The sequence below is a fragment of the Cygnus olor genome, chromosome 7 (assembly GCF_009769625.2).
Source record: "Cygnus olor isolate bCygOlo1 chromosome 7, bCygOlo1.pri.v2, whole genome shotgun sequence".
Taxonomy (NCBI): domain Eukaryota; kingdom Metazoa; phylum Chordata; class Aves; order Anseriformes; family Anatidae; genus Cygnus; species Cygnus olor.
Window position 1 is genome coordinate 11,247,884 of NC_049175.1, and position 20,287 is coordinate 11,268,170.

General features: G+C 39.7%; 1 long non-coding RNA gene across 1 annotated transcript in view; it reads left to right on the forward strand.

Annotated features, from left to right (window-relative positions):
* Positions 1 to 20,250, forward strand: part of LOC121073569 — an 82,675-nt gene extending 62,425 nt beyond the window's left edge. The window contains exons 4-6 of the long non-coding RNA XR_005821799.1: positions 10,895 to 11,082; positions 12,243 to 12,388; positions 20,193 to 20,250. This is a non-coding gene — a long non-coding RNA (uncharacterized LOC121073569). The remainder of the gene's footprint in view (positions 1 to 10,894; positions 11,083 to 12,242; positions 12,389 to 20,192) is intronic.
* The last annotated feature ends 37 nt before the right edge of the window (positions 20,251 to 20,287 follow it).

Genomic DNA, 20,287 nt, shown 5'->3' on the forward strand with positions numbered 1-20,287 from the left:
AAAATCAAGATTCATAATCGCGCTGCAGTTTCTACAGATTCTTGCAAATTCAGTGAATCGATTACTTTATTCTGTTAATTCTAACAGTTTAATTGGGTTGGAGGGCATACTTGTAGTTAGAATAATGTCTGCATTTAACTTAGATATTTTTTTGGTTAAGCATTTGTATGGTTTTCTTTTGTTAAATAGTGGCTTATGTTTAGTGGTGCATATTCCTGCTTTGTTGCCTTTTGGTTTATTGTAATAATCATAATAGCAGGTCACAATATGGCGGCTTGTTTCTTTTACTCAGCAGTGTGGATCCCAAATCTCTAATGTGGAGGAAAACACATTATGCATGATCTGAAATCTTTGCCAGTCACCTGTAATTATTTTGACAGCAAGTAGTCCTTTATTCCTCAACCTTCCTTGGTCTTAGGCTATTTATCACTTTAAAATACTACAACTTGTTATTTCACTCTCTCTTTTCCTCTTTATGTGTCTCATTTAAAGTTTTTAAGTGTGACAGATTTACAGCTCAACATATTTTTTAGCTAATGCCAACAATGCATTTTGGAATCAACATAGTGCATTAGCAATTTGAAAAATTGGCGAAGTACTGGGCTGGGAGCTACACAGGTTGAGGGTATTCACTTAGCTGGAAGGAAGGGCAGTATGCATTTTAGGGGTATTTCATAAACAATTTATTTTTTTCTTTCAGAACCTCTATGAGCCCTGAGTTTATAATCTATTAATTAGAAGTGAGAGAGACAAAAAAACACTGAGCCTCTTTGTTTTAATCTTCTTCTTGAGTGCACTGAAATACAGGCCCATTCTTTGAAGAGACCACACAGTACTAGTCTTGTAGATCTTGTTTAATAAAGCTGTAGAGATTAAACGAAGCAAACAAGGTTCACCTTCCTCTGCTGGTCATTTGGCAGGTGGTTGCAGCAACATTCCCAGGAGGTCAGAATTCACTTGCCAGAGCTGATATTGAGACAATTATGAAGTTATCAAGAAAAAAAATACAGCAGGCACAATTAGCATGGAACACTCTCATGCATTTCCTTCACCTCTTGAAAAATCTCTGTAAGTTGTCTTGTCTTGGATGAGTTTTAGCTGGTTGGTTTTTATTATAATAATTTCACAGAACTTTGAGCTGACTCTTATTAAATAGGACTACATGTGGGTAAAACGAAGAGCAAACAGCAAGGTATGAAAGCCATATAGTTCTATTTGTGTGCCCAAGAAGAAGAAAACTCCTTCAATTGATAAAGTGAATTTAAGTTTACAGTTAGGGGTAAATATGATAGATTTTTGTAACATTGAGATCTAAACAAGATCTTTATAGAAAGAAAATTCATTTCTGAGGAGCAGCTTGGTGTTCTTATACAAGGACCATGCTCTGGTGGTTTCAGCTTCAGTTTCCTTGTTCTGTAAGAGACTGTGGAGTATTTCCCGTCTGGATTTTAGTTATCCCACTGAATGTTCTCTTTAAAGGACATACTGTATACATGAAGTAGTCCAGCTCTCCCACAAAATAGGCAGGGACTTTTGTGTTACTGTTGTATATGCAGTTTAAAAAAAAAAGTGGAATGTGGGTGATTCTAAAAGCTTAGCTTTGTACAGCAGCTGCTGTACAAAATAGTTTTATCACAGCTATGGAAACATCTTTTGCTTAATGGAAAGATGATGTGTAAGTACTGGATTTTCAAAGTAACCATTAAAGCAGTGGATGTTAGCAGCAATTATAGCATTAAAAGATTGAGATAAACCTTGGGTTTAAACATTTTGATAATTATTACTGATGTGAATAAAAGTGAAATGAGTATGTGTGGTTTGAGGAGAAATGGCATTTGCAAGATCTGAAACTAGGTGGAACTGCCTGAGTTTGTAATTGCATTTTAGGTAGAACACTTAAATACATAATAAAGTAAATAATTCCTCAGAGAGCTGTTCATCAAATCATCAATGTTTTTTCATTGTGCTGATTTCATGAGCTTCCATTGGTCTGTACTGTTTAAACACAATCCTTATGCAGGTGTAAAGATCCTCTTTGAATGAAGGCTTCTTACCTTACTCTTCAGAGAGTTTTTGACTATTCAGCTTCACATTTCCTTTTAATGCCATAGCTTGTAGATTTCAACATCATCAAATTATTGTTGACTTCACAAGCAAAATAATCACTAATGAGGATAGATAATAGATTGAAGAACCAGAACTTCAATTAAAAAAAAAAACAAAAAGGTAATGATATGCACAAACTAGAAGTAATTTAAGAAGCCAGTAAAGTACTGATAGAAACTCTTGGATAAGTATGCTTGTTTGCTTGTAGCTAACCTGGAAAGGGCTCCTGCATCATACTCTTCTCCAACATTAGAGTAAAACCTTTCTTTAAATGTTTACCATTTGGATGTAGATAAATGAATTTGCAGGTTTGTGCAAGTAAGGGGAGTATTGGTTTAGTTGTATGCTGTAGCACAGGACAAAGGAGAAGTAGCAGCTAGAAGAGATTGGGCATTTGGATATGCAAGGTCAGTGGGCAGCTGGCAAGCCTCAGTCCCTAGAAAGAAGCATTTCTCTTCTTCCTGAATGGATGTATCAACTTGCATGTAGTACATGCGGTTGGATGACTACAACATAACACTTCTTGCTTACGTTAGACAAATTCCTTATTTGCATGGGTGTTCAGTATGCACTAAATTATTGTAAAGCAGCTCAATTACAGTGCTTGGACAAGCTGCTCTGCCTAGCCCTCAGGGCAGAGCATCAGAATGCCTTATGGTCATTTGGACCAGGGAGCAGCACCTACAATGACTGGATCCTCTGTGGCGTTAAGCAAATGTCAGCGTCTTGGTAGCACCATGCAGTTGGAAGTGTCACATGCGTTGTGCAGCTGCATTGTGGGCATGTTTGCTTGCCTGCATGTTAGCAGCTGCTGAGAAGTTACTCACCTAGAAAGTGCTGACAGCGTGGTCATCCCTGCTGCCAATTTTTAGGGTTGGCCAGAGGGAACTTGGTCAATGTGTTTACATGAACTTATCAAGATCTCTCTGATTAGAGCTAAAATTGCCTCCTGATTTATTGGAGCTGATGGCCCTTAAGCAAAGACCATTAGTTTGCAGAAAGACTCCCATTTGACATAAGTGGGCTCTAGATCAGGCTTCATATCATTAAACAGCTATATTTCCTGATTCTTGGAGATGAATGCACTGGATTCTTGAAATGATACTTGAATTAAGCATTATGAGCCTGATGTAGGAAGTAATGGGTGATATTCTGTAACGTAAGTTATAAGGGAAATTGGAATAGAATATGATAATAGTTCCAGAGGGCCTCGGTGGTTATTAATTTTGTTGTCCCTCTTCCCTCTGTCACCTCCTTGGGTCAGAAGCTGGTGTTGAGGCAGAGACCACAATACTGGGACAAATACCAATAACTTTGTAACCAGCTTGGTGAATTCACGTCTGCTGTGATTTTTTGAAAGGTAGCTAGCTGACTGGTCCCTGTCAGCAATGTGCAGCTAACATCATATTTATGCAGAAAAAATAAATAACCACACACATTTAAAAAAAAAAACAGTATCGATAGCAACAGCAACAACAAAAAACACTTTAAAAGTCTTAAAGCCTGATGTAAAATAATTTGAAAAATGCTTAGATAAAAAAAATATAATATACAAAATGATTATAAGTGCTTGCTGTAGCAATGTGAAAGTAAGAGTTTTGTCATAAAATGGAGTTTATAGTGAAGAAATCTTCATATATAAAAATTTCTTTTTCCTTCCGGAGGTTGAGGTAGATGACACTTTCTCATGGACTTCATAGTTTGAAATACTAAATTTGAAGAAGGAAAAAAAAAAAATTTCAGATGACACTTGAACTGCATAGAGCTACTTGGAAAGATGCCAGATTTTGCTTCTGTCATTTCGCAGAAGACGAAAAGACAAGAAAAATTGTGCTGGCTCAAGTGACTGAAGCCTGGAGTTGTGCTAAGCGATGCTGAACTGGGTTTTCCCTGCCTGTCTTCTGCCCTCCTAAAGGCTGAACCCGCTCTGATCACTTGTCTTATTTGTGTGTGGTGGCAAAGTGGATGTGCAGGAGATCTCTACTGTCCACAATTAAGGATGGGAGCAGTACATAAATTCTCCTTAGCATTTATAAAAATGCTTAGCATATGCAAAATCTCCTTAGCATTCTTCTCAACTTTCCCACTGTCTTCTCGTTTTAGTGTTTTCATGCAGTACGTGCCTCATCAGTGACGTTGCTGCAAGTCTTGTAGATGGCCTTCCCTGAGCAGCGAAGAGGTCTGGGGGTTGCTTGTCTCTTGGACAGAGCAGGAAGAGAAGAGAGGATAGAGTGGAGTAAATCCTGGTAGCTTTCTTTTCCCTTCCACAAGTGTTTCCCATTTTTCCCTCTGCAGATTTATCATGTGCACTCTGTTCAATATCGGAGAACGGGCAGAAGCCAGAGAGGAATCTTGACTGATTTGCAAAATGAGAGTGGAGGCAATATATTTTTCATGTACAAGTTAGTTTTTATGTACTTCCTCCTTTTTTCAGTCTTAGCCTTAAAACAAGGACATCTCTAAAAAGGTTAATCTTGTCAGTTAACTTGATGGTAGAGAGTCTTTCCCGAGTAGGAATTCTAATCTTGCATTCTGTGCATGAATAACAAAGGCTGTAGTACAGAGAAAATTAGAGGTGAACTCATTTTCCTTTATTTGTGATTATAGAGTTCAGTGCTTGCACTGCTCCCTTTGCTGAAAGAACCCTGTAATCACCCTCTGAACTTCCTTTTTATGCTCACCCACTACTCAATTAAGAATTCATTAGGCTGCACACCTGCAGTGCCTTTACCCTGAACTGTAGTTTTTAACCCCCTATGTCTACATAATTATAATACAGCCTGTGGATTGCTTGACTTCAGCCAAGTAAAAATCACGATAAAATTTAAGAAGATAAAACTTCTGTGTTGTTTCAAGCCAATTCGTAAACAAGAAGCTATAGTTTTTTTTGGTGAGCACTCAGGACTAGAAGTGAGATTTACTATGACTTTCTGAGTATGTAGGACAGCTGAAGTCACTAACTGATGAATAGTGAATAACCAGAGTGCAGTGATGCTCCCATTAGAATGGGGAAGATGGAGTTGAGGCTTGGGGAGCTTCTCTGCTATTTATGTTGGATGTAACTTGCAAGGTGATGTTGTTCCTGCCTTTTTCTTGAGCATTGCTTCTCAGCCTCTGAGCTCACTTGGTGAGTCTTGGTGGGAATGTTTTGATTCTGGAACTTTTTGGAGCATCTGTTGCAAGTAGCAAGAGTTTAGGTCTTTTTCATAGTGTTTTGACATTTTGTCATGGTGTTTTGTCAAAGCACCAAAACACCATTTTTCATGGTGTTTTGGTATTTTGTCTCGTTCCCTAAAGAGAGCACTGCCTGTATGCTGTTAGTTCTCAGTTGTGTTCGAGTTCTGTAGATATACAGGATTCACTGGGAAAACAGCTGTACCTCGTAACTCTGTTTTTTCCAGCCATAAGGTTCCATAATTTGCTAACGATTACTTAGGATTTGCTAGGGCGGCAAAGAGGTGACAAGAACAGCGAACCTACAGATTTGAACAATACAACACTCAGTGCTGAATGATGCTTGCATATGAGCTCTAGGACTTGAGATTTCTTTTCTTACATACTTCTTAAATGTATGTCATTCTGAGTCTAGCATTAATGCAGGGAGAGCAAGGTTTTACAATGGTTTGTTTTTGAAGCTCTTTTCTTCTTGCTGCTGTAAGATACTAATGGTAAAGGAGCTGCATGAAATACCTTCTTTGCTTTAATAATGGTTTAGCATCTTAAGAATGATTTTTACAGCATATTTTATGCACTTTGTTTTTCTGCCAACATTGAATAAATTTTATGTGGCACTGCCAGAGACTCATTTGAGTGTCTCCTCCTCTAGAGTTGTAAATGACAGCAGAAGATGAGGGGCGGCAGGAGGGCAGGAAGGAAGAGGAGGTGATTGTGGGTTCTTAGTATTTAGTAGGAGACAACAGAGACAGCCCTGAAGCAGTGGAAAGACAAGGAGTCCCAGGAGGGAGTGTATAGGTGTTTCAGAAACATGGGGAAAACGAAGGAGAAAGGAAGAGGTGGTAGCAGCAGCTCAGGAGAGTAAGCGGGGAGCTCAGTCCCATGTGACACAGAATATTGCCATTCTTTTCTTGGGAGGTTTAGCTACAAAAAGGCTGACAACCCCACAGCAAATGAGGTGTGGAAACTCCTGAGGACTGCTGAACGCTCAGCAAACTTCCCAATAATGCTCTTTCTAGTAATAGCATGTATGTTCAAAAAAGCAGAGGGACAACATCTCGTTGCCTGGTACTGGGTGAATATCATCTGCTGTTGGAGGGCAGGGATGCCTCGTTCTGTGGCTTAAGATTGCTGCTGTAGGTGCTTCCAGTGCTTTCTCTTAGAAGATACCTATACTGCAGATATATGTGGTGTAGAATAATAATAATCTCTTCCACTACAAACCCCATGTGGACTCTAACCTTCACTGAGTGTACCAGATAATGAGTAGATCTCCTTTGAGAACTGATGGCATGACAAATGGCTACCAGGAGCTCTGAAACCTGGTTATTTCGCATGTTTTGTTTGGGAGAAAAAATGACTGTATGTTCAGCGTAAAGCTACGTGAAAGAAGACAGCAGGAAAAAAAATCAGCCTAATGTTCTGGGCTAAATGAGCTTTTATCAAGGACATGAGCAAATGCATAATTGTCATTTTGATTGCAGTTCACAGTCAGAAAAAAATTGTGTGCTTGTTGGGTTCAATCATGAACACCTGTTAGCAGGAGGGATTCCTGTCTGCTGAAGCTGAAAACTCCTTCCCAAAAGGGAGATCTTTTCAGATGTAGTAAGTGCTTCCCCAGGCTATTGCTGGAGCTTGCAAACTCCGAAGTATCAAAGGGAATCCTAACAAATTGGAGCAAATTTGTGAAGTGTGGCACTAATGTGCAGCACTGAGCAGCAAGGGAATCCAGATAGCCAGCAGGAGTCCATCCAGAGCTGTACAAGAGATGGGAGAAAGGAGACTGTACTAAACCAAGGCCAGAATGGAAATCTACTTTTTTGCATTTTATACCCCAGATCGTGATTTGGGGACATGATCAAAGAGTATGAAAGTAGATATAGCTGATATATTTTCTATACGTTTATATTGTATTTAAACATAGATGATGATATTACACACATTGCAGTGTAGGCATTGCTAGTGGCATGGATTTGGGAAGAGTCACAGGGCTTTGGACCATAAATGAGTTATGTACATTCTCTTAAATGAAGTGCTGTAAATCTAGTTGCATTATCCAGCCATGTAAAATTTGCCAACAGCTGGTAGAACTACCTGAAGATTACTATTCAGTCATTTAACAATGTATTTGCAATTGTTCTCTCTTTTCCCTCTGGCTATTCATTCCACTGACTCAGTCAAGTATTTGTTGAAATAAAGCTCTGCTGGGGTGGCACAGTTGCCTTGTAGCGTGGACGACATGGAGCAGAATGTATGCAACTTACAGAAATAATAACTACAAAATAACCAATGACTTTAAAAGATAAGTGACTTGTGGAAAAACTTGAAAGCACTCTAAAAGTAGCCTAAGCCTATTTTCTCTGCCTACTCAAAATGCCAAAGCTTTTAAGTATGTTATCTTTGGATCCTTCTAATGCTAAATATATATTCCCTGTTTCTTTGGCTTTGTAGGGAAATTAATAATGTTAGTTTGGGCTCTGGGATAGAGATTAATAGGGAGAAGGAAGACAGAATTTCAAGAGGCATGACTAAACCATGTGATAGGACATCAGGTTAGCAGAGAAGTTTACGGACACTTAGTCTGTTTCGTAATGCTTTTTCTTTGCAAATCTGTCACACTAAGGGATTGCAGAAGCTCATGGCAGATGTTACTGAAAATGTCCTACTTTTTTTTCCTTTACAATCAGTAGTAAAGAAATTATTTCCTCTGGGACACCTAAGAGTTACTGAGTAGGGTTTTACACCAATATTAAAGATGTTTTTATTTGTAAGCACATTTGTGATACTGTTAACCCAGGTTCGCTTGGAACATTCAGAGTTGCTTTAGAAGCTAAGTTAACTAAGATACTGGCATCAGGAAGGATTTTTATTGTGCAGTAGAAACAAAACAAAAACAAAAATCAAAAACAAATTGAAATACATCTTCCTAACGTTGCCTGAGTTATGATTATCAGATCTATATCTTTACACAAGCATTTTGGTCACATCGAGCAATATTTATGCCATGGTGCAACAGCTGTGTTCATTGGCGTGCTCTGACTGTGGTCTTTGGTGATTGTGATTCTTGTTTACTCAGCTTTCTCCTTAGTGGATGATGCTATTTATCCTCATACTAAAAATTCAAGTTGGCTTTGTATCACTCAGTGTGACGTTTTGATGTTTTCTCCTGAGATGTAACTAACAATGAGATAATTCAGGAAAAACAAAACGTAGGATGTTGCTTGGTAAACAGAATGTGCTTGGAAATGCCAAGTGAAGACTGCCCATGATTTCTTTGTTGTGCCTTTCTGCATGACAGAGTCCTGCATCTTGTTCCTGCACAGCTGCTGCCCTGTTCACCTCTCCTACTGAGCAGCAGTCACAGTAACTCTTCACTATGTTGATTTAGTTGGAAAAGAGTTCTTGTTCTATTCACATTATACCTGTGCTCAGATGTGGAGCAGGTATTGTCCTCCCTAAATTATTGCCTACCTTAATTGTCTGTCTACTTGACAGCCAAATTCAACAGACACAGATGTTTACACTGGTTTCAGCTGAACCTCTTCAAAATTGGTTCATAGAACAACTCTGTAATCAATGCAAAAAAGGAGAAACTATTTTATGAAAACTGACTGCATGTTGAATTTATGCGTAGTACACAATTATAACACACAACTCTTAGAACATTAAAAAGAAATACCAACGTTAGTGTTTTGAATTCTGTGGTGGAATTACTTTGTCCTTAAAAAGCTTGGCAAGGGCTGCCTCCCACAGAGACTGAATAATAGCTAGCTTAAAAAAAGAATTAGCATATGTGGTATTTCATGGAGTGGGGCCTAATCCTGGCTGTGGCTTTCAGGGTCCACCAAAGTGCAAATGCTGAAGAAGATGGGAAGTGAATCATAAATCTCCTGAGGTAACATCAAAATTGTTGTAATTACAGGAATGTTTTGAAAGGACAAATAAGGCTGGCTAATATTGAAATGCACTTTACCTTGTAAGTTGACATAACTTCTTAATTGTGCTCATAAAAGGTGCAGCATAACAAATGAGTTATTAAGGTCCCAGAAGCAGCTGTTGTCTGAGAACAATCAGGTTCTAACAGCTAGTTATGATGCTGTTTTCAGGACTAACTGGAGGCTTTTACAACTCCAGGCAATGTGAAACTTTCTGAGCCTATGCTGAAGCTGTGTGCTCCTGTGCTTTTAGTCATAAGTGTAGTTGTGCGGTGTGAGATGTCTCTCTGCTACCTCCTCAGAAAGGTCAACAAAATCTGCAAAGGTGGTGTGGCTGCTGCTGGGGAAAGCCTTCTTGCTGCTCTTGCCTGGGACACATCCCTGGATGGACTGGGACAAACAGCAGCCAAATGAAGGATTCAACTTCTTCAGGAGCAACAATTCACATTCTCGCCAAATTCGGAAAAATAATGGACCAAAAACCAAGTTGACCACTTGTATAATGAGGTACAGCCACAGCACCATGACTAGAGGCTTGTGGGGTATTTAATTCTGTGTATTTGTGCACAGACAGCATATACTTTAACAGGACACAAGTGCATAATAGAGTAGGATTTATGGTTATAGTTGCACAGGCAAAAGTTACAGAATAGGCATGCACAGTCTTTGATCATCTAAATTGCTAATCTTGTTTCTTACTTTTAACTGTGTTTTGGTTGAATGCAGAGTAAGTCACGTGAATCCCATCATTACTTTTCGTATTTCAGAATACGGCAGAAATCTTATCTGAACGTAGAGATTAAAGGTTCAATTCAGCTGATTTGCATCTGTGCAGTCTTCAGAAAGACTCTAGTCAAGAGCCAAACTTATCACCATATTTTTACAATTTAATCTTATATTTATTTTTCTGTAGTGTGAGATTGTTATTGCATTTCACCCCAAAAGTTATCATAATACTGCAAAAATGATTGACATTTCTGAGTATCAGCCCATGCTTATGAAAAGCTTTTGCAGCTTATTTAAATCAGAGTTCATATACTACTTCGATCTGAATGCCTCTTTCTGGATTTGTATAAAAACATGCAAATAGAGGACCTTTTTCCTTCATTCAAAATGTGATTTTTCTATTTTTCATCCAAGAGCATTCTTCTTACAAGGAACCCTGTAAAAAACTTGCATCAAAGGTCTTGTTTTAATTGTAGGTAAAATCTTTATCTGAAACTATTACAGCGAAAACAAAATAAGTTAAATACGGTGTTTAGTGTGTTTTTTTTCTTTGGTGGATTTTCAGTTATTTCCTCCATGATTACTTGCTAAGTTTTTAGGAAACTACATCCATATGCTTCATATTGCCTAAGGAACTTACCCTGTCTCAAACTGGAAGGGACAGCTGAGCAGAAATGGTTGTGCACAGCCAACGTCCCGTTCTTAACCTCACAGCAGAAATCTGTTGCTGGAAGGAGAGCATATCTCATTTCTTCCCCAAACTTGGAAATTCTTCTTCCGCCTTAGGTTTCCCAACACTCACTATTCTAAATATTAATTGCTCTGCTGTACTCCATCACTGTGGAGAAGTGTGAAGCTATGCCAGGCTCTTCAATAGCCTATATTTTGCTGTGACGCAATCCTCCCCTTTTTGAATGCAGATTAATGACCATGTATCTTCTGCTTGCTTGTAGGTACATCACCAGGTTATAAAATCAGCACCCATCGAAGGCCAGCCACTAAACAAGAGCCCCAATACATGATCAGTCAGAATGCAGCTTGTCCACATTGCATCTTTTACTTAGTCTCTAAGCCTTGTGTCACTCACAGATACTTGGGTTGTAACCCAGAACTGTAAGCTCAAGTGTTTTCTTTCAACAAGGTGAGTGGCAAACCCTGAAAAGTACTCCTGGCAGAAGTCTAAGTTGTCAACTGTTCAGTTTCATATGAACCAAAATTATCAGTCTTAAAATATGCATGTAGGAATTTGTGTTCCCTGCATGTGCTGTAAAAACTAGGTAGGATGGTGAGCAAATTTGAGGCATTGTAGGGCAGAAGAGCAACACTGCAGGAACTGAAGATGCTGTTAAGCTGCTATCCAGCAGCCTCTTGAATGAGGATCAGTCCAGCAGTCAAGGGCTGGTCGGGGTTGTTAGTCATGGATCTCCAGCCCCGTTTGTCTCATCAGCAAGTCCTGAGCAGCATACAGAAGCTTCTGGTATGGTGTGTATGTGCCTAGCAAGAAATCAGTCTGTCTGCTGTGTCCCTGCTGATACAGGGCACAGAAGAAAGCTGACAGCTGGACGGGAGGGCTGTGTTTCTCCTTCTGGATGGAAGGGTGCAACTCCCTTGTGCATGAGCTTGTTTGCCCCAGCAGGGTGTGTGGGGCCAGGCTGGATGATTTAAAAAAAAACAAACAAAAACAACAACAACAACAACAAAAAAACACAAAACACAACACAACTTATAATTCGATAAACTCCTATGCATGTCCCTTACTTTACACTGAAAATGACAAGGGCAACTAATACATACATGCAAAAATACATTTAAATGATGTAATCACAGGTATACTTTACGGTGTGCTTCTGCATGTGTCTGTTACCTGACTATGACCTAAATTTACTTTTCCACCTTCCACATAATTAATGAAATGACTAAGTACAAAGTCAAGTCGTATTACTGAACGGCATGTATTGTTATTAACATGTTATCCCATTTGCGTAATGAAATTAGATGGCTTTAGAATATTTAAGCTTTTTTATTTTAGATGTCATTGTGTCTTTAATTATTAACTTAAAAAAGAGTTACAAGAATAATGCGTATGAACTTTTGGAATGATTGATTTATATTTAAAAGCCAGAGCAAATTAAGTGCCTCATACTGATGTGATCTGGTGCCAGTGAAGGACAATAATGGTTTTAAGGCTCATTTTTTCAGCCTTAACCTTATTTCTAGGTCTGATGTTAAAGTAAGAACTAAAAGCTTAAGGTATAGGATACACGTGCCTTGTATCAGACTCACAGAAGTTCGTGCATGCAGATGATTGAGACGAGGTGAAGAATGCTTGCAAGCATCCTGAGAGCTTTGTGGAGTTGAGCTGGTCTCTGAGATCCAGCATCTGAAGGGAGACTAGCAGAGTCCAAAGCCTCTCTTGTCACTCATTCTTATCTGAAGGCTGAACAAAGGTATGATAAGTATGTATTAATTAGCACCACTTTATTATTTTTCCCAGAATAAGTAGACTGTTTGGAAGTAAATTGTGTTTCAGTTCAACATCTGGTTTGGATTTAGCAGCCTATGTATCTGCTCTCCTCACCTGGTGTAAATTACTTTTTTTTTTTTTTTTACTAAGTTTGCAGATTGTAGTTGAGAAAAAACACTTGCATATCTCTAATATAGTCTAAGGAATGAAGAAAGCAGCAATGCAAATTAAACCAAGAGAATTCTTTAAAATTAGCTTGTAGAGAAAAAGATGTTACCACTAAGTCAACCTAAAATGTCGAAGTGCACCTGCTTTTTGATGGATGTGGCTTTAGCTTTCATGAGAATTATTCAGAGCTCAGATGATGTATTGTAATTTCATTTTCAAGAGCTGTTGTGGTTTAGCCCGGCTGGCAGTCAAACACCACACAGCCGTTCGCTCACCCTCCCCCCTCCCTCTCCGGGATGGGGGAGAGAAACGGGAAAGTGAAGTCTGTGAGTTGAGATAAAGACAGTTTATTAAGACAGGGAAAAGAATAACAACAACAACAATAATAATAATAGTATTAATAGTAATAATGTGTACGAAATAAGTGATGCACAATGCAATTGCTCACCACCCGTTGACCGATGCCCAGCCTATCCCCGAGCAGCCGGCCCCCCCCCCTCCACCCCGGCTAGCCACCCCTATATATTGTTCAGCATGACGTCAGATGGTATGGAATACCCCTTTGGCCAGTTTGGGTCAGCTGTCCTGGGTCTGTCCCCGCCCAGCTCCTGCTGCATCCCTAGCCTGCTCGCTAGCAGGACAGAGAGAGGCTGAAAAGTCCTTGGCTTGGTGTAAGCACTGCTCTACAACAATTAAAACATCAGCATGCTATCAGCGCTCTTCTCATTCTAATCCAAAACATAGCACCCTGCCAGCTACTAGGAGGAAAATTAACTCTGTCCTAACTGAAACCAGGACAGATATCCACCCCTTATTCCATACCATTTATGTCATGCTTAGGTTACACTCTTTCCAATACCTTCTAATTTATCACCATTTTCATCTATGATATATAGCAACCATGGTAGCGATGACATACAGTGTTATATGATAATTAACATACTATAATTCAACTCATGGGCTATTCTCACCCAGTATTAGGCCCCCTTGAGGTACACACCGGACCTCCCCATTCTCTTGCATTACCCACCAAGTGCATCCAGGTCCCTGAGCAAAAGCAATCCCACGAATGGGCTTGCCTTTTCCTGAGGCGGGAGTAGCCCAGACTGTCTTACCTAGCATGTTTCTTACGTGCACTACAGGAACTTTATCCCTTTCTACAGTGCGTAACAGGTTTGATTGGGCAGGTCCAGCTCGGTTGGCAGATCCTCTAGTATTGACTAACCAGGTGGCCTTTGCCAAATGTGTTTCCCAATTTTTGAATGTCCCAGCACCCATTGCTTTCAGTGTAGTCTTTAACAGTCCATTGTATCGTTCAACTTTCCCGGAGGCTGGTGCATGATAGGGGATGTGATACACCCACTCAATACCATGTTCTTTGGCCCAAGTGTCTATAAGGTTGTTTCGGAAATGAGTCCCATTGTCTGACTCAATTCTTTCTGGGGTGCCATGTCGCCATAGGACTTGCTTTTCAAGGCCCAGGATAGTGTTCCGGGCGGTGGCATGGGGCACAGGATATGTTTCCAGCCATCTGGTGGTTGCTTCCACCATTGTAAGTACGTGGCGCTTGCCGTTGCGGGTTTGGGGGAGTGTGATGTAATCAATCTGCCAGGCCTCTCCATATTTGTATTTCAGCCATCGTCCTCCATACCAGAGAGGCTTTGAATAAGTTTTAAAGTTAGAGTAAAAGGTGTTTAAACAGTTACTACTACTACAAAGATTGGGAAAATATCTACAATATCAGAGAGAAGTAACTTTTCTTCCACCCGTAATTTCTATTGAGCTTTGAGGAGTTGTAGTTATATTTTAAATAGTGGATCATGCTAAGTAAAGCTGCCAGCTCCACAAACTCCTCATGACTTTGAAGATCAAATAGTGAACCGAAAAATGGATATTGGCACCAAAGAGGAAAGCTTAAGATCTTGGACAACTCCTGAGCTGTCTGAGATGCTGAATCTTACTGAATAGCAATGAATTTACTGAATATTTTTTTAATTCTGGGTAGTTTTATCAAGGTGTAATCTAAATCTGCTGATGTACAGCTGATTTAACATATCTTAGTATTTGCGTGTGTTGTTTTCTGGAAGAGTGTGCCTGCAGTATGTGTGTGATCCATAGGACACTGCCAGATGTTGTTTCCTGTGCTTGGTGTCACACTACTACTTAGGTGCTCCAGGGCTGAAAATCACACAGAATTGTGTGTGTCTCTTTTCCACAGAGCAAGTATTGTGCTGCCCTTGGAGAAGTTTCAGGATGAAGCCCCTGCTAGGGGAGAGGGAAGCTTTTAATGTGCTTTGAGCAGTAGGCAGAAGAGGTTTGGAATGGAAGAGGCTTCAAGGAACCTTCTGAGAATCTGCAGCTCATGCAGGGAAACTGGGAAGCTGCTGAGGCAAGGAGGTAACAGAGCTAGCCAAACCTTAGAGGTGCTCATGAAGAAAGCTTCCTAAGGACCACAATAAAAATAAAATCACGCAGTTTGCTGCAAGCCATAAGGCTAGAGCTGTTAAAACTATGAAGCAAGAGCCCATCCTGCTAAAGTCAATTCCAAAGCATTGTTCAGTCAGGGCCTCATCACACCGGGGTAAGGCGCAGCTCTCACTTCTCTGCTCCACTTACACAGTAGAGAGCCAGCCTGTGCTCTGAATGGATGCATACTACTTTTGTATCTGGTTGGGACTGAAGACTCAATTTGGAGCTGAGAAATCTTTGTCAGTGAAAGTTTTTTTTATTAAAATCAGTAATTTTCCTTAAAGGTCATGTCTCAGTAGAAAAATGCTTAGATAAATTGGTGCATTTGCAAGAAAAATCTTTCAGAACTTCTCATTCAGCTTTATTTCTGTTCCATACAGTGTAGGAGGGTGTACTTTTTTTTTTTTTTTTTACGAGAGCATTTTTGTATTCCAGGCTCATGAAATTAATAGTCCTTCAACTGTTGTACCTTAAGATTTGTTCTGGTTTTTACAGGTAGCTATTTTAAAAGCTTGAAATCCATTAAATATGGAAGGAACAGCTGCTGTAGCAAATGTACCCCTTGATGCAAGCAGCATAAAACCTGAGGAGGTCTGGAAACTGAAAAGGTACCTTACTTTGAGGTGTCGCAGACCCAGTAGGGGAACCCCAAGTAGATGCCATTAACAACCTGCTCAGAAAAAAAGAGGCCATAAAAGGTGTCTTCATGAAAAGGTTCAGGCATATGTTTTCAAAAGCAAAAATTGGAAATTGAGATTGAGCGTTGCACTTGCTTATGGTGGAGGAGAGAAAGGAAAAACTATTATTAGCAAAGGTCTGGGCTGGAACTGGAGCCCTCTCAAACAAGTTTCCCTACTCAGGTGAGCTTCAGAAGCTCGTAGTCGCAGTGTGTGAAATGCACGGTGCTCAGGATGCTCCTTTTCTCCACTCAAAATCTATTATCGGAGTAAAAGACAATTAAGTGTAAGCAAAATACAGAAACAACAGAATTGCAAACTGCCTGTCTTTTATTATTCATTTATAAGAACTGGAACGTTACTCTGCTTGTAAGGCTAATATCTTTTGCAGTGAATCTAACTAGCGTTCTGTTCGTTACCTGTTGGCCTCAGAAAATATTGCACATCTGAACTTTGCTTGTGTTTTGCTTGAAGAATAAACATAAAAGCTTACCCCTCTGCATTAGCTTATAAACGACAACAGCTCCTAAACAAACAGCTCCTTTGACAGCCATGGGAATCTCAGATGGGGGAAAGGTCTACTTTCATGTCTTCTAGAGGCAGTTGTACAGCATCCGATACTTTTTTTCTGTTCTAGTTTGACTGAGACATTCCATTATTCTGATATATTTCTGATGCTTATAGCACTGGGGCATCTAAATGTATCAGGCAGCCTCATGTAGTGGGAGGTGTCCCTGCCCATGGTGGAGGCTTGGAACTAGATTGGCTTTAAGGTCCCTTCCAACCCGAACCACTCTGGGATTCTATGATAGATGCCTTTACATATATAATGTCAGTTCTAGTGCATTTTATAAAATACACTGGAAGCAAAAATGAGGAAGAAACGAATGGTAGTAACAGCACAAAGGGACATGAATCATTGCTTTACTCTCTTTTTTTCCTTTAAAATGGCATCTCATTCAACCTGGATATGGGTGAGTGGGCTTCATATGGATCACCATAAAATTTTTCAACTACGATGCCTCAGTGTTTCTCCCTAGGTACACACTAGCTTGTATTAATCACTGGAGACTGACATATTAGCTCTATTTAGCATTTTCCAAAGTTTTAAATGGAAAGGATGCCTTGCATTGGTACTTTACTTATGCTCTTGTATGTATTTAAAAATGGGTCCAGAGAGGTTGCCTTTCCCCCCCTAGGCTGCAAGAAGCTTGTGTGGTATTGTGAAACCTGTCAAGAGATACACTAACAACAGTACTGTGATTGAAATGAGATTTTGTGAAATCATCTAATTACTGCAAGAGAAGTGGAAATAATCATTTTCTCAGAATCATTGTTTTGTTTTAAAAGACATGTATATAAACATTTCTCCATTTGTTTAAAGAAAAAAAAATACAACAAAATCACTATTAACCCATCATTGTTTCCTCTTAAATTAAAAGAAAAGAGGGAAAAAAATAATGACATTGTGGAAAGGTTGCTGTGGAAACAAGAAAAGGAGCAGTGAAAAACAACTTTGAGGTAATAGGTCAAGAAATGTAGACTGAAAATATGATATGTTAATTATAACCAAAGAAATTTAGGGGCAATTTTTAATGTTTTTTTCTTCTGTGGAAAAGTTCAAGATGAAATAAAGTGTCTGCTGCGTTAAATGCATACACTTTCTATAAATCTGTAGATGGATTTATGCCAAGGAAGGAAAATTGGTGGACAGAATAATTCCATAATTGGGAAGAAATAAAGAAACGACGTTGCGGTTGCAAGGATGTATTGGAGTGAAGGAAACTGTTTGTTTCCTTACTGCTCACAGCGTGTGCTCTGCAAAGAGGTATTGATTTGCGTGGTCAAGTACACCAGCAAATGTGTAAGGATTGCCTCATGGAAAAAATGCTTTCCGTGCTGGTGTATCTGCTCTCTGCAGGTTATTGAATGGGATGTCTAGTAGCAGAAAATGTCATTGTGGCTCCCAAAGATGAGATGCTGTACAGCAATGAGATGTGGTGGCAAAGCTGAAATCTGTATTGGGTTTTTCATCAGGATATATCATGCGCTCATTTTTTTATATCTTGGTTGATGTGCCATAGCAAGACTACCAATAGGAATGGTAGAAGAAAAAACTCAGGCTATTCATAATGCTTCTGCTCCAGCAGAACCACCTGAGAGCTGCAAGCACGAGTGCTCGTGTGGCAGGATTTATGACCCGTTGCGCACTCTGTTATTGTTTTGTGCCTTTTTTTTTTTTGAAGAGCAGAGTGGCCATAAAGTGGCTCAACGCGTCCAGAGGATATTGCTGAACCTGCTGTCAAGTTTTAATTTTGGCTCTTGGTCATATTGTATTTTGCAGCATTTTCAAAGTCTTGTTGGAGGTTCTGCGGATGTTACAGAACTGTCCTGTGGGAAGACTCGTCCCAGGGAAGTGTGGTATGGTGGCACAAAGGAAAGAGACCACTTGTTTCCACACTGAACATCTTCAATTATCAGTTGTGTTGTTACTATGTCTGTAGACAGAGAAACCTGACAGTTAATTAACATGTTATTATGTGTCCTGGATTGAAAACAAAACAAAACAAAAACCAACCCAAAGGTGCAGGCAGAGGTTCGCATATTACTCTGATTACTGCTCCCAGGAGCATGATCCTTACAGGCTGAGACTCAAGGATGGCTCCAGGCAGTCAGGTGGCAGAACACAAGTGAAATTGGGAAGAATTTCACTTTATACAATTAGGAAGAATTATGTTCAGAGAGGAGATGCATTAATGAAATTTGAAGTTCTGAGGTGGACCTTTTCTAGGCAGTTGTTAAATGCCTGCATGCAAAATCCTCTACCAGCAGCCCTGTGCACAAGGCTCTGTTGCAGCACAGACGCCGTTTTGGTAATGAGATGAGTCTTATTACGAGACTGAAATTAATTTCTCTTTGTTAAATTTATCTGTGTAGAGCAGTTATAAAATTGCTTACAGCAATCAAGATCCTGGTAGCTTGCCAGCTTTTTAACAGATAAGCAGTTTTGAAATAATTATTTTCCAATAGTGTCATTGAAGTTGAGAACATTTTTGTTCCTCCTACTCTTTCAGCTTTCTTTTTAATTAAATACTGGGTGGATGTGTTTCTAGAAATGTGTAATGAACAGGCTGTGAATACCAAGTGTGAATATTGTACTTCTTTCTCCTTTCAAATGCTCCCATGAGACATTGCAACACTTAGTACAACTTCTGTACTGTTCTGTTTTATAAAATGTATTTTTACTGATGTTTAAGGTATACTGTAACATATCGATAGTGCTATTAAGTTTCTCCGTGTGTGATGTAAAAACTTACACACGTCTTTGTATGTAGCTGGAAAAGAACATCTGTGCTGTAAAGTTATGCAGAAGTTGAAATTACGGAAAAATAATTAATGGACATGTTAAAATGCCTTTCACACTTCTAACTGAGATGGTTTTACCTAAGTGCAAAGTTACTGTGGAAAGAAAAGGGAATGTAAGGAGCACACTTGTCTCACCATGGGGTTATCCTCTGGTTTTTCAACCAATACCCCAACTCAGTTGCTGTGTGGGGGTTGAAGGGCTCTTTGAGACTGCAAGGGCTGCTGGCCTGCCTCTGGCAGAGGTGACGTGGCTGCGAGGGAGGAGATGAGGGGCTTCTTTCCCCTTGGCAGACCTTACGATGTCCGAAAAGGGTCGCGCACTGTCTCCCTGAAGGGGAAGGAGGGACAGAAGGGACGCTTTCAAAGGCAAAGGCACGAGTGTTTCTCTGGTGGAGAAAGATGTTCTCCGAGCACGGGCAGCGCAGGGCTACGTGCATGGCAGCTCGCTGCTGCTGTTGGTTAGGCAGAGAGTACTTGTTGCTCTGGAGGCGAAGAAGGAGGAAAAAAAAGAGAGTGATTAAGATATTTCAGATTTTGTATGCCGGAAGGTCTGTGGTACGTGTTCTGCAGACCAGCAGGAGGTGTGATCAGACTGCAAATCACTTGTTTATAATTATGAGAGTGCAGTCACTCACTGCAAATTAAAACCTCGCTCAAATCTACAGGCTGCTATGTCTAGAGTTGGATACACACCTACTATATTCTTTGCTTTTTTTCCCCTCTGTGTGAACAAAACAGAATTATTGATAAGTTAGGGAAATGACATGGGCAGACTGTCAGTTTCTAAACTTACTAGCTACCTAAAATATATCCCCAAAGTCATGACTAGAAGGGTTTTATGAGAGCAATAGCATTGCAGGAAATGTATAATACTGATCAATGAAACCGTTGGAAACAAAGCAAATCAAATGAATTTACTATCTTCTCTTTCACCTTTTCTTTAGTTAAGAATGCTTTTGGAATACTTGCAGTGCAGTAGCTTTCAGAGGCGATGACAAAGTATGGTAGTGAACAAAATATGAATAGAAAAAAATGATTTAGATATTTTATTACTGATGCAGATATAGGGAAAACAGCTTTTCTTTGTCTTTGCCATTGCATTGACAGAGACAGCAAGGACAGGCTTCTTTACCTGATGGCCCTAGAACCATTTTGGGCTTGATTCGAAATAAATTATTCGGAAGAAAAATGTCTTTGTGATC